Below are 15,542 nucleotides of genomic sequence, written 5' to 3' on the forward strand. Positions count from 1 at the left end.
CTTAACATTTGCTGTAAGAAAAATTCTAGTTTCAAGAATGAACACAAATTTCTTAAAATTCTCTGAAATGTCTATTGCAAAAATATAGATGAAAATTATTTAACAGCACACATAATTATAAAGCTTAATTATTTTCAGGATATAAAAAAAAATTGAATTCATTTTTCCTTAAAAGAACCACCACATTCATGTGCTAGCCTGACATGTGTGAACAATAGTTTTGGATTTTGGCAATGATTTTTATTTTGTATACCATATTTATATAAAAAGTTGTACAATTTGTATAGATTGGAAATAAAACTGAACAAATTAAACTTAAAATATAGTTCATCAATTTATATAGTTTTAAATGACAGTGTTACTGCAGTAAAATTATCAGTTCAAAGGCTCTCTTCCAAGTCTCTAGAATTTTTATTTCCATTATAATATGTCCATGAATAAGAATTTATAACGTAATTAGTGTTTTCTCAGGGTCCTTATTTTGTTCACTGTCTTTCTTCTAAATTGTGGAAAGTCTACTTAATTTATAGCTTTGTAACTATATCAAAATTCTTAAGTATAAATGCCAGCATGCTGTTTCTGGGAATAACTCAATCACTGAGAAGTGTCCAGGAAAGAAAATGTCACCATTTCAGCTCTTGACCAGAGATTGTATGGTAACTTTGAAGTGTGCATAATATCAATTTAATTTTATCATAAATGAATATAAAGAAGGGAATAATCACCATTTAAGAGACAACATTCAACTATGTTGAGTAGTGTATTTACAGCACATGTAAATCCCATTTTATCCAAAAAAAATATAACTGCATTTTGTTCAAAATCAATTCAGTAACCACTTTTCTTAATAACTGAATGATATTTCAAAGTTATAAAGACCTACCACGTGAACCATATTTCCAACAAGATTGCGGTGATTGGCTGTCTGAAATACCTGGATAATGAACTGATTTATGTGCATGTGTATGCACTCAGTCGAGTCAGACTCTTTGCAACCCCAAGAACTATAGCCCTCTAGGTTCCTCTGTCCATGAAATTTTCCAGGCAAGAATACTGGGGTAGGTTGCCATTTTCTACTTCAGGGGATCTTCCTGGCCCAGGGATCAAACCCATGTTTCATGCATTGGCAGACAGATTCTTTACCACTGTGCCACCTGGGAAGCCTGGACTGATTTGAGAGACCTGGGATGCTGAATCTAAAAAGGCAAAGGCTTACAAGGAAGGAAACTATTCTATAGTAATAGAAGTAGTAGCCATGGTGATAACATTGTGATTATAGTAGCAATTCAAAAAGAGGAACATGAAAAGCATGCGGCAGTCATCACTTCAAAGTATGTCTGAAAGAGAGTAAAGGTTATGCCCCGAAATCTCTACTTAAAGAGCATGAATTGGGTATAGAAAAGACCCAGTTCCGCTCCCAAGTATTGGTACACCTTCACTCTGCTCCATTTTCTGAGCTATTTCTTAATCCCAGTGTTCCCCTGAAGCAATTTCTAACTTTAAGAATATTTTGCCAGCTATAGAAGTTGAAAGGGGAAATATTGATAGTTTTTGTCTGCAATCAAGCAAGTCCTTAGGCAGAAATATATTTCATCTAAATTTTTTCTCTTCAATACATTTCTTAAATTTTCCTTGCAACTGGACACTTTCCTTTTCAATGTACTTCTTTCCTCCCCAGTTTTATCATACACAGTTAAAAGAGGAATTTGGCACTCTTTACATTCTCCTTGGAAATCTTCATAGCCATATCCACAAGTTTATGAGCTCCACTTCTGAATTTCCCATATACATCAGTGTTACCAAATATCCTGCCACTTTATCATGTGTCATTTTTCCCCAGTGTTCAATGATTTTCTCACTGTCTTTTAAGCTTCCAATTACAGTGTCTTTGCTACTCTTGGGCCCTTTCCACCTTCCAGTCTATAACAAATACCAAATATTTTGGGTCACTTCATCCTATGGGTTTCATTCACATATTACTTCCTGTGCAGATAGCCTGTAGCAAAAAGATGAATAAATAAGTATAAATTTTTGTTGAAACATTGCCTCATACCTTACATTTTCTAACAGGTAATTTAATTTTAGCTAGAGGCTCTCCAGCCTCTGGGTACAACTGACTTGTGAATGTTTTCTATTACTTTCAAAAGCAATCTCAATTTTGTTCTTCAAAACCTTTCCCAAAACATGAATTCTAGGTAAGCATAAAAGAAAATAGATATAAACACAAGTGGAATAGTTTTATACTATGAATGCTTGAAAAACAAGGTATTAATTGTCATATAGATATTCTCATATTTTACTATAGTTTATATTATTGATATTTGGAGATGTCATGTTTTGTTGTTTATTCAAATCAAGATTCTTTGATATGTTGAGCCTGTTCTATACCAAAGCCCTTGATGAGGCATAAGGTTGACTTGACTGTTTCTTGAGCATTTCCTTGCTAACATATTAAACCCTAAGGATCCATATCTAACTACAGATTATACCCTTCTTCTAGTTCCTGAAAATTTTCTGTGGTCCCATTATTCATGCAACATGTTATTCTAGCCTAATAACATCACCATGCATTAACTTCTTCCTCATTGTGACTACATATCAGAACTGATTATTTCAAACTTTATTCCTCCAGTCCTCTGAATGTCCTATTCTCTTTCCATATTTGTGATGGAATTTAAAGAAACCCTAAATTATATCATTATAACTTATTTGTTTTTATGACTTTCAAAATATAAAATACACCACAATAAATGAAATATGTCTTAATGTTATTTCTTCACCTACATTCTTCTAATTTTTCCACAACTTAAATTTTAAAATTAACATGTTTTAATCCAAACTCATGCTGAGACATACACCAGTTTTTCCAGTTGCTAGCAATAGATCTGTATTTATTTTTCCACCCACCCCACTCCTTCTAATGCAGCTTCTTTGATGGCTCAAATGATAAAGAATCTGCATGCAATGCAAGAGACCTAGGTTTGATCCCTGGGTGGGGAAGATCCCCTGGAGAAAGGAATTGCCACCCACTCCAGGATTCTTGCCTGGAGAATCCCATGGACAGAGAAGACTTGTGGGCTCATAGAGTCATAAAGAGTCAGAAACGATTGAGTGACTGACACATTCACTTTCTTTTCACTCTCTATAGACCTTTATTATTACTGCTATGTCAATTCCCATATGTCAAATGGGGAATGCAAATCTTTTCTCAGCATATGATAGAAGGCTTTCATTTTACAGTCTCTTCAAAGTGTCTGCATTATTTCAATCATTCAGGTTTAAACACATTTGGTTTAAACACTTGGAATCCTCTTTGAACTCAAACTCTAACTCATAATACTGTCTTCACAAAAATTTAAGCCTTGCCATATCCTTCATATAGCATTAATTAATTTTTACTCAATAATAAATAATTATTAAAATTACCATTACAATTATTATTATTAAATTAATATAAGCTCATGGTAAAAATATATTGAGCATAAAAAACATAATACACATAAAGATGTAAATGTTTATATCTTCAAGCCTACTATTCAATAATAATCATTGGTTTATCTTGCTGGTATATACTTTTGTAATATATCTATATATATAAGAACATATACTCAGATTTGTATTTATATATATATATTTTTTATATAAAAGTAGGAAAATAATAACATTCTGTGATTTGGTATTTTCCTTCAATATGTGCTTTTCATAATCTACTTTCAAAACATTTCCAAAAATGGTGTGATATAATTTAGTGTCAACCATAGCAAACTGTGGAAAATTCTGAAAGAGGTGGGAATACCAGACCACTTTACCTGCCTACTGAGAAACCTGTGTTAAGGTCAAGAAGCAACAGTTAGAGCTGGGCATGGAACAACAGACTGGTTCAAAATTGGGAGAGATTGCTTCCATGTCCTGGCTATTATAAACAGTGCTGCGATGAACACTGGGGTACACGTGTCTCTTTCAATTCTGGTTTCCTCGGTGTGTATGCCCAGCAGTGGGATACTGGGTCACGTGGCAATTCTATTTCCAGTTTTTTTTAGGAATCTCCACACTGTTCTTTATAGTGGCTGTACTGATTTGCATTCCTACCAACAGTGTAAGAGGGTTCCCTTTTCTCCACACCCTGTCCAGCATTTATTGCTTGTGGACTTTTGGATAGCAGCCATTCTGAGCAGCGTGAGATGGTACCTCATAGTGGTTTTGATTTGCATTTCTCTGATAATGAGTGATGTTGAGCATCTTTTCATGTGTTTGTTAGCCATCTGTATGTCTTCTTTGGAGAAATGTCTGGCCCATTTTTTGATTGGGTTTTTATATTTTTCTGGAATTGAGCTGCAAGAGTTGCTTATATATATTTGAAATTAATTATTTGTCAGTTGCTTCATTTGCTATTATTTTCTCCCATTCTGAAGGCTGTCTTTTCACCTTGCTTATAGTTTCATTCATTGTGCAAAAGCTTTTAATTAGGTCCTATTTGTTTATTTTTGCTTTTATTTCCATTACTCTGGGAGATGGGTCATAGAGGATCTTGCTGTGTTTTATGTCAGAGTGTTTTTCCTATGTTTTCCTCTAGGAGTTTTATAGTTTCTGGTCTTATGTTTACATCTTTAATCCATTTTGAGTTTCCTTTTGTGTATGGTGTTAGAAAGTGTTTCATTCTTTTACAAGTGGTTGACCAGTTTTCCCAGGCCACTTGTTAAAGAAGAGAATGTCTTTTCTCCATTGTATATTCTTGCCTCCTTTGTCAAAGATAGGGTGTCCATAGGTGCTTGGATTTATCTCTGGACTTTCTATTTTGTTCCATTGATCTATATTTCTGTCTTTGTGCCAGTACCTTACTGTCTTGATGACGGTAGCTTTGTAGTGTAACCTGAAGTCAGGCAGGTTGATTCCTCCAGTTCCATTCTTCTTTTTCAAGATTGGTTTGGGTAATTGAGGTTTTTTGTATTTCCAAACAAATTGTAAAATTATTTGTTCTAGTTCTGTGAAAAATACTATTGGTAGCTTGATAAGGATTGCATTGAATCTATAGATTGCTTTGGGTAGTATACTCATTTTCACTATATTGATTCTTCCAATCCATAAATGTGGTATATTTCTCCATCTAAAACTAGATTGCCAGTCCAGGTTTGATGCATGAGACAGGGTACTCAGGGATGGTGCATTAGAATGACCCTGAGGGATGGGATGAAGAGGGAGGTAGGAGGGGGATTCAGGATGGGGAATACATGTACACCCATGACTGATTCATGTCACTTTACAGCAAAAACCATTACAATATTGTAAAGTAATTACCTCCAATTAAAATAAATTTAAAAACAAAATTGGGAAAGGAGTAGGTCAAGGCTGTATATCATCACCCTGCTTATTTAAATAATATGCAGAATACATCATGTGAAATGCCAGGTGGATGAAACTCAAGTTGGAATCAAGATTCCTGGGAGAAGTAGCAATAACCTCAGATATGCAGATGACACCACACTTATGGCAGAAACTGAAGAGGAGCTAAAAAGCCTCTTGATGAATGTGAAAGAGGAGAGTGAAAAAGTTGGCTAAAAACTTAACATTCAAAATATGAAATCATGGCATCCAGTCCTATCACTTCATGGTAAATAGATGGGAAAGCAACAGAAACAGTGACAGACTTTATTTTCTTGGGTACTAAAATACTGAGGATGGTGACTGAAGCCATGAAATTAAAAGACACTTGTTCCTTGGAAGAAAGGCTTTGACAAACCCAGACAGCATATTAAAAAAGCAGAGACATCACTTTGCTGACAAGGGTTCATATAGTCAAAGTTACAGTTTTTCTAGTAGTCAAGTACAGTTTTGAGAGTTGGTCCATAAAGATGGTTGAGCACTGAAGAATTGAGGCTTTTAAACTGTGGTGCTGGAGAAGACTCTTGAGAGTCTCTTGGTCTGCAAGGAAATCAAACCAGACAATCCTAAGGGAAATCAACTCTGAATATTTGTTGGAAAAACCAATGCTGAAGCTAAAGTTCTGATACTTTGGCCACCTGATGTGAAGAGTCAACTCATTAAGAAAAAACCTGATGTTTGGAAAGACTGAGGGCAGAAGGAGAAGGGGGCAACAGGGGATGAGATAGTTTGATGGCATCATTGACTCAATGGGTATGAGTTTGAGCAATCTCTTGAACATAGTGAAAGACAGGGAGGCCTGCCATGCTACAGTCCATGGGGTCACAAAGAGTTAGACATGACTGAGTAACTTAACAGGATCAACAATAATTTAGTCCATAATTGATGAACATCTCAATATTTCTAGTGCTTATTATAAACTATGATCAACCAAGATCTTTGTGGAGACATTTTTGTGAACATATGTAATTCTATTAAAGTTGTAGACAGAAAACTGTTCATATATACAGTTAAAAATAAATGAGGGGGCTTCCTTGGGGGCTCAGTGCTAAAGAATCAGCCTGCCAATGCAGTAGACATGAGTTCCATCTCTGAACTGGGAAGATCCCACATGCCACAGAACAATTAAGCCCATGCAACAGGATGATTGAGACTGCTCTAGAGCTCATGAACCACAACTACTGAAGTCAGCATGGCCTAGAGCCCATGGTCTGCAACAAGAGAAGTCACAACAATGAGAAGCCCATGCACTGAAACTAGAGAGTAGCCCCTACTCACCACAACTAGAGACAAGCCCACACAGCAACGAAGATCCAACACAGCAAAAAAAAAAAAAAAAGTGAATTGGTAACAAATTGTCTCTGAGCATCTGAGCAGGTGCAGTCACTTTGCATTGTCCAAACAGTGTATAAGAGTACCTGTGCATATACAGCCTTCCAATTCTGACTATCATCAAATATTTCCCACTAGATAATAGAATTAAAAAATGGAAACTTGATTTATTTGTATTTCTCTATGGAGAAAGTTGGGAATCTTTCTTTATGGTTGTTTTACATGAATTTTTTTTTCCAATGAACCATATATGTTCATGTTCTCAATTCAAATTTTTCAATTACATAGTATGCTGTCTCACTGTTTTATAAAGTTCATGGCATATTAGGGAAATTAACCCTAACTCTAAGAGCTCTTTGTTATAGATAACTACAGTACTGTGTTACTTTAACTTTGTTTATGATCCTTTATCTATGTTTACCTCCAAAACTTCTCCATTCCATGATAATTATTAATGTCTCTTGATGAAGGTGAAAGAGGAGAGTGAAAAAGCTGGCTTAAAACTCTATATTCAAAAAAGGAGGATTACAGCATCCAGTCCCAACACTTCATGGCAAATAGATGGGAAAACAATGGAAACAGCAACAGACTCTATTTTCTTGAGCTCCAAAATTCTGTGGATGGTGACTGCACCATGAAATTAAAAGAAATTTGCTCCTTGGCAGAAAAGCAATGACAAACCTAGACAGTGTATTAAAAACCAGAGACATTACTTTGCTGACAAAGGTCCATATAGTCAAAGCTATGATTTTCAAGTAGTTATATATGGATGTCAGAGCTGGATAATAAAAAAGGCTGAACCCTGAAGAATTACTGCCTTCTAACTGTGGTGCTGAAGAAGACTCTTGAGAGTCTCTTGGATAGCAAGGAGATCAAACAAGTCAATCCTAGAGGAAATCAACCCTGAATATTCATTGGAAGGACTGATGCTAGAGCTGGAGCTCAAATACTTTGGCCACCTGATGTGTAGCACTGACTCCTTGGAAAAGACCCTGATGATTGGAAAGATTGAGGGCAAGAGGAGAAGGGAAAGACAGAGCATGAGATAGTTGCATGGCATCACTGATTCAGTGGATATAAGTTTGAATAAACTCCAGGAGATGATGAAGGACAGGGAATCCTGGAGTATGCAGTCCATGTGTTCACAAAGAGTCTTCTTCCTTTGCTTCTATTGAACATAGAGCTGTATACTTTTGTATAAATTGAAACGGCAGTTCTTAATTTGAGATATTCATAAGCATGCTTTGTATTTCATCTCATTCTCATGTTCCGTAAGAGAAATATTTACACTGGAGCTCTGTGTACTTTTTTTTTCTTTTTTTGTAGCCATTATAGCATATTTACTTATAGCAGAGCTGTTCAATGTTTGATGCGGAATGAAGCTGAGTTCCCAAGAATTGACCCTTTTGAACAGTGGTGTTGGAGAACTCTTGAGAGTCCCTTGGACTGCAAGGAGATCAAACAAGTCAATCCTACAGGAAATCAGTCTTGAATATTCATTGGAAAGTCTGATGCTGAAGCTGAAACTCCAATACTTTGGCCACCTGATGCAAAGAACTGAGTCCTTGGAAAAGACCCTGATGCTGCAAAAGATTGAATGCAGGAGGAGAAGGGGACAACAGAGGACTAGATAGTTGGATGACATCACTGACTCAATGTTCATGAGTTTGAGCAAGCTTTGTGAATTAATGATTGTCAGGGAAGCCTGGCGTGCTGCAGTCCATGAGGTTGCAGAGTCAGACATGACTGAACAACTGAATTCAATTGAACTGAACTTGAGATAATTATACATTAAAGTTCTAGATAATTCAGTTCAGTCCAGTCACTCAGTCATGTCCGACTCTTTGCAACCCCATGGACTGCAGCACAGCAGGCCTCCCTTTCCATAAACAACTCACAGAGCTTACTCTAACTCATATCCATTGAGTCAGCGATCCCATCCAACCATCTCATCCTCTGTTGTCCACTTCTCCTTCCTCCTTTAATCTTTCCCAGCATCAGGATCTTTTCAAACCAGTCAGCTCTTCACATCAGGTGACCAAAGTGTTGAAGTTTCAGCTTTGGCATCAGTCCTTCCAATGAATATTCAGGACTGATTTTCTTTAGGATGGACTGGTTGGATCTCCTTGCAGTCCAAGGGACTCTCAAGCATCTTCTCCAACACCACAGTTGAAAGCATCAATTCTTCAGTGCTCACGTTTCTTTATAGTCCAATTCTCACATCCATGTGACTACTGGAAAAACCACAGCTTTGACTAGAGGGACCTTTGTTGGCAAAGTAATGTCTCTTTTTTAATATGCTGTCTAGGTTGGTCATAACTTTTCTTCCAAGAGCTAGCTTATTTTAATTTCATGGCTGCAGTCAACATCTGCAGTGATTTTGGAGCCCAAGAAAATAAAGTCTGTCACTGTTTCCATTGCTTCCCCATGCCATGAAGTGATGGGACTGGATGCCATGATCTAAATTTTCTAAGGTTGAGTTTTAAGCCAATTTTTTCACTCTTCTCTTTCACTTTAATCAAAGAAATAATGCAGATGGAGCCAAAGCAACAACACCACACAGTTGTGGATGTTACTGGTGATGGAAGTAAAGTCCAATGCTGTAAAGAACAATATTGCATAGGAACCTGGAATGTTAGGTCCATGAATCAAGGCAAATTGGAAGTGGTCAAACAGGAGATGGTAAGAGTGAACATAGACATTTTAGGAATCAGCAAACTAAAATGGATGGGAAGGGTGAATTTAACACAGATGAACATTAAATCTACTACTTTGGGCAAGAATCCCTTAGAAGAAATGGAGTAGCCATCATAGTCAACAAAAGAGTCTGAAATGCAGTAGTTGGATGCAATCTCAAAAATGACAAAATGATCTCTGTTTGTTTCCAAGGCAAACCATTCGATATCACAGTAATCCAAGTCTATGCCCCTATCATTAATGCTGAAGAAACTGACATTGAACGGTTCTATAGAGACCTACAAGACCTTTTAGAATTAACACCCAAAAAGATATCCTTTTCATTAAAGGGGACTGGAATGCAAAAGTAGGAAGTCAAGAAACACCTGGAGTAACAGGCACTTCATGGCAAATAGATGGAGAAACAATGGAAACAGACTTTATTTTCTTGGGCTCCAAAATCACTGAAGATGGTGACTGCAGCCATGAAATTAAAAGAGGCTTGCTCCTTGGAAGAAAAGCTATGACAAACCTAGACTGCATATTAAATAGCAGAGACATTACTTTGCCAACAAATGTCCCTCTAGTCAAAGCTATAGTTTTTCCAGTAGTCATGTATGGATGTGAGAATTGGAGTATAAAGAAAGCTGAGTGCCAAAGAACTGATGCTTTTCAACTGTGGTGTTGGAGAAGACTCTTGAGAATCCCTTGGACTGCAAGGAGATCCAAGAAGTCAATCTTAAAGGAAATCAGTCCTGAATATTCACGGGAAGGACTGAGGCTGAAGCTGAAACTCCAATACTTTGGCCACCTGATGTACAGAACTGACACGTTGCAAAAGACCCTAATCCTGGGAAAGACTGAAGTCAGGAGGAGAAGGGGATGACAGAGGATGAGATGGCTGGATGGCATCACCGACTCGATAGATGTGAGTTTGAGTGAACTCCGGGAGTTGGTGATGGACAGGGAGGCCTGGCGTGCTGCAATTCATGGGATCGCAGAGTCAGACACGACTGAGCGACTGAACTGAACTGAACTGAATATTTTATTATATCAACTTGTTCTACATTGGGCTTCCCAGGTGACACTAGTGATAACCCGCCTGCCAGTGCAAGAGACTAAATAGACATAGGTTCAATCCCTGGGTAAGGAAGATCCCCCCAAGAAGGGCATGCCAACCCACTTCAGTATTCTCATCTGGAGAACACCATGGATAGAAGAACCTTGAGGGCTACAATCCATAGGGTTGCAAAGAGTCAGACATGACTGAAGTGACTTAGCACACACACACTTCTACATTAGTTTACCTAATTAGCCAATCTGCTTTAAAGTAATTTTTATCAGAAACTTCTGCCTGGCCCCACAGAACTATCAAGACTATAGAAAATGAAATGCTGAAATAAAATATTTATACCAGTTAAGTATGAAGATAAATGACCACATATTCTTTCAAATGTATTTGTTCTTTCTGATAAATATTTGTTTCTTCTAACAAATTTATGTAATAACTTAACCTAAAAATAATTAGAGATATACTCTGAGTATCCACTATTTAGGGTATCAGCAAACTCTTAAAATAAGAAAAGAGATATGTTGCAATGAGATTTCAAAATTGTAGCTTACATAGTAACTAATCTTTGAATTACTTGGTAATATCAAGTATAATTATCAAGTAATTTGTAGGAACATGTAATTCCCTTGTAATTATAGAGCTATTACAGATGCCCTACAAAATAGGATGTTAGTACAGCCTTACCAATCTAGAATCATTGCCTTCTTTTAACATTCACTGACTGCGATACTCATGAATGAAACATCTGACTTCTAAGTGAAAAGCTCCAGATGCATTATGTACAATAGCTATTCTTTCAATCAAAAGTATGGTTTATTCTCATCATATGTAAAAAGAGATCCCTCCTCCCATTGACTATAAAAAGCATTCTGAATTGCTTTACTCCATGTATAATTATTATACGGAAAATGTCATAAATACACAAAAGTGACTTAAAATCTTACACTTAGTCTTACCTTTCTCAAACAGAATCTGCTGTGTGTTCACTCTTAAAATTATCTCTTATTAAAGAATATTTGGAACTGAGCCATCCAGTGTATTTTGGCAGAAACCTGCAAATAAGTGAATATATTTTCAGTAACTACTTCTAATAAAACTGACAATAATGTAAAATAAAGAAAAACTGAAATGATAGCACTTTTAAAAAAGTAGACATAAGCTTTTTGTTTATAAAATTGATTTCCATGTGTGTGCTACCTGTTCACTGAAGTCACAGTGCTTGACATTATGAGGGGGATCCAACTCTACCTCCTTCATTTCATGTGGCCCTGTGTCTGAAGATTGAGATTACTGAGACTGGAAGACACCAGAACTATTATAATGTCAGCTCGTTTCTCATTGCTCTGAGTATCAGCTCTCTCTCCTTTGGCCAATAGGAATTTTACTTATTCTTCTGTGAACTAAGCTATATATTTCAAAATTTATTCAGGTCCTTGAATTAGCCACAATGCTTGAAACAGAAGCCTGTGTATTGATCTTATACATTAAATAGTATACAAAAACAAGTATGTGGATTATGATTAAAAAAAGAATCTCTAGCCCAGTTGGTTCCTTAATCAGTATTCACAAATCCAGACTCTTTTTAAACTTTGCACAGATCTTGCACAGATCTTCATTATTTGACCCTAATATAGGGCATCAGATAAAATTTCTTATTTCTTGCCAAAGTCAAATTGTATTTCATAACCTCTGCTACCCCTTTTTTCCATTATTAACATATACTTTTATTTTTATTTGTTTTGAAATATAACATTGTGTACATTTTCATATGACATGTTGATTTGATATATTTATATTTTAATATGATTGCAATTGTAGACATAATACCTCATCACTTTACAGAATTTTATTTCTTTTTTATAATGGGATCTAGTCAGACTTTCCTTGTGGCTCAGCTGGTAAAGAATCTGTGTGCAATGAGGGAGACCTAGGTTCAATCCCTGGATTGAGAAGATCCCCTGGAGAAGGGAAAGGCTACACACTCCAGTATTCTGGTCTTAAATTTAATAATTATTATATAATATTGTTTATATTCACTGCACTGTGCATTAGATCTCCAGAACTCGTATGTCTACTGGTTATAAATTTATACCTAGAGGGATGGAGTGGGGTAGGGGTAGGGGGAAGGTTCAGGAGGGAGGGAACATATGTGTACTTGTGCCTGATTCACATTATTGTATGGCAGAAACCAACACAATTTTGTAAAGCAATTATCCTCCAATTAAAAATAAATTTTAAAAATTGTCATGTCATAAATTGTTGATTTATAGTCTACATTCATTTAAGTAATAACTAGTTCTTCCCTGGTGGCTCAAATAGTAAAGAAACTACCTGCAATGTGGGAGACCTGAGTTCCATAGCTGGATTAGGAAGATCCCCTGGAGGAGGGCATGTCAATCCACTACAGCATTCTTGCCTGGAAAATCCTAAGGACAGTGGAGCCTGGCGGGCTACAGTCCATGGGGTCATAAAGAGTCAGACATGACTGAGCAACTAAGCACAGCACAGTTCTTATACCAGTGTTTCTATGAACTCTGTCTTATTTTAATTATTATTACTGTCATTTTTGAATTTCAGCTTATATGATCTAATATCAGTAAACTACAAGACCTGATATGAAATTTATGGAGCAGATACAGCTGTTGCAAATGTATTATTTCTCCCTATTATTTCACAAGATTAAAGAAAGTGAAGACCATTTAATTGCTCTGCAATCCCAGTTAGTGGCAGTGCTAGATAATGTATATGGTATTTCTAACTCTCATTCATTTTCCTCTGTACCATGTCAAACTTATTCTATACTTAGCTTTATTGAAAATTAGATTTTAGTTGTTTTGTTTAAAATTACTCTTTAGATTATTTATGCCTATTTATAAGATAAGTTCTAGAAGTTCAGTTCAGTCATTCAGTCATGTTCAACTCAAGTCCATTGAATCTGTGATGTCATCCAACCATCTCATCCTCTGTTGTATCCTTATCCTCCTGCCCTCAATCTTTCCCAGCATCAGGGTCTTTTCAAATGAGTCAGCTCTCCACATCAGGTGGCCAAAGTATTGGAGTTTCAGTTTCAACATCAGTCCTTGAAATGAACACCCAGGACTGATCTCCTTTAGGATGGACTGTTTGGATCTCCTTGCAGTCCAAGGGGCTCTCAAAAGTCTTCTCTCTAACACCACAGCTCAAAAGCATCAATTCTTGGGTGCTCAGCTTTCTTTATAGTCCAACTCTCACATTCATACATGACTACTGGAAAAACCATAACCTTGAATAGACGGACCTTTGTTGGCGAAGTAATGTCTCTGCCTTTTAATATACTGTCTAGGTTGGTCACAGAGAAGGCAATGGCAACCCACTTCAGTACTCTTGCCTGGAAAATCCCATGGACGGAGAAGCCTGGTAGGCTGCAGTCCATGGGATCGCTAAGATTCAGACACGACTGAGCAACTTCAGTTTCACTTTTCACTTTCATGCATTGGAAAAGGAAATGGCAACCCACTCCAGTGTTCTTGCCTGGAGAATCCTAGGCACAGGGGAGCCTGGTAGGCTGCTGTCTATGGTATCTCACAGAGTTGGACAAGACTGAAGCGACGTAGCAGCAGCAGCAGCTAGGTTGGTCATAACTTTCCTTCATGGTGTAAGCGTCTTTTAATTTCATAGTTGCAATCACCATCCTCAGTGATTTTGGAGCCCAGAAAAATAAAGGCAGCCACTTTTTCCAATGTTTCCCCATCTATTTGTCATGAAGTGATGGGACCAGATGCCAGGATCTTAGTTTTCTGAATGTTTAGCTTTAAGCCAAATTTTTCACTCTCTTCTTTCAATTTCATCAAGAGGACCTTTAGTTCTTCACTTTCTGACATAAGGGTTGTGCCATCTGCCTATCTGAGGTTATTGATATTTCTTCTGGATGTCTTGATTCCTGCTTGTGCTTCCTCCACCCCAACATTTCTCATGATGTACTCTGCATATAAGTTAAATAAGCAGGGTGACAATATACAGCCTTGATGTACCCCTTTTCCTGTTTTGAACCAGTTTTTTGTTCCATGTCCAGTTCTAACCGTTGCTTCCTGTCCTGCATACAGGTTTCTCAAGAGGCAGGTCAGATGGTATGATATTCCCATCTCTTTCAGAGTTTTCCAGTTTATTGTGATCCACACAGTCAAAGATTTTGGCACAGTCAATAAAGCAGAACTGGATGTTTTTTTTGGAGCTCTCTTGCTTTTTCCATGATCCAGCAGATGTCGGCAACTTGATTTCTGGTTCCAGAGAACAGCTTGAACATCTGGAAGTTCATGGTTCACGTATTGCTGAAGCCTGGCTTGGAGGATTTTGACCATTACTTTACTAGCGTGAGATGAGTGCAACTGTACAGTAGTTTGAGCATTCTTTGGCATTGCCTTTCTTTGGGATTGGAATGAAAAGTGACCTTTTATAGTCCTATGGCCACTGCTGAGTTTTCCACACTTGCTGACCTATTGAGGACAGCACTTTCACAGCATCATCTTTCAGGATTTGAAACAGCTCAGCTGGAATTCCATCTCCTCCACTAGCTTTGTTCCTAGTGATGCTTCCTAAGGCCCACCTGACTTCACATTCCAGGATGTCCGGCTCCCGGTGAGTGTGAGTGATCATACCTTCATTATTATCTAGGTCGTGAAGACCATTTTCTGTACTGTTTTTCTGTGTATTCTTGCTATGTCTTCTTAATATCTTCTGCTTCTGTTAGGTCCATACCATTTCTATCCTTTATTTAGTCCATCTTTGCATGAAATGTTATCTTGGTATCTCTAATTTTCTTAAAGAGGTCTCTAGTCTTTCCCATTCTGTTGTTTTCCTCTATTTCTTTGCATTGATCTCTGAGGAAGGCTTTCTTATCTCTCCTTGCTATTCTTTGGAACTCTGTATTCAAATGGGTATATATTCCCTTTTCTCCTTTGCCTTTCAGATCTCTTCTTTTCACAGCTATTTGTAAGGCCTCCTCAGACAGCCACTTTGCTTTTTTGCATTTCTTTTTCTTGGGGATGGTCTTGATCCTTGTCTCCTGTACAATATCACAAACCTCCATCCACAGTTCATCAGGCAC

Source organism: Bos indicus x Bos taurus, chromosome 6 (genome assembly GCF_003369695.1).
Source record: "Bos indicus x Bos taurus breed Angus x Brahman F1 hybrid chromosome 6, Bos_hybrid_MaternalHap_v2.0, whole genome shotgun sequence".
NCBI classification, from domain to species: Eukaryota; Metazoa; Chordata; class Mammalia; order Artiodactyla; family Bovidae; genus Bos; species Bos indicus x Bos taurus.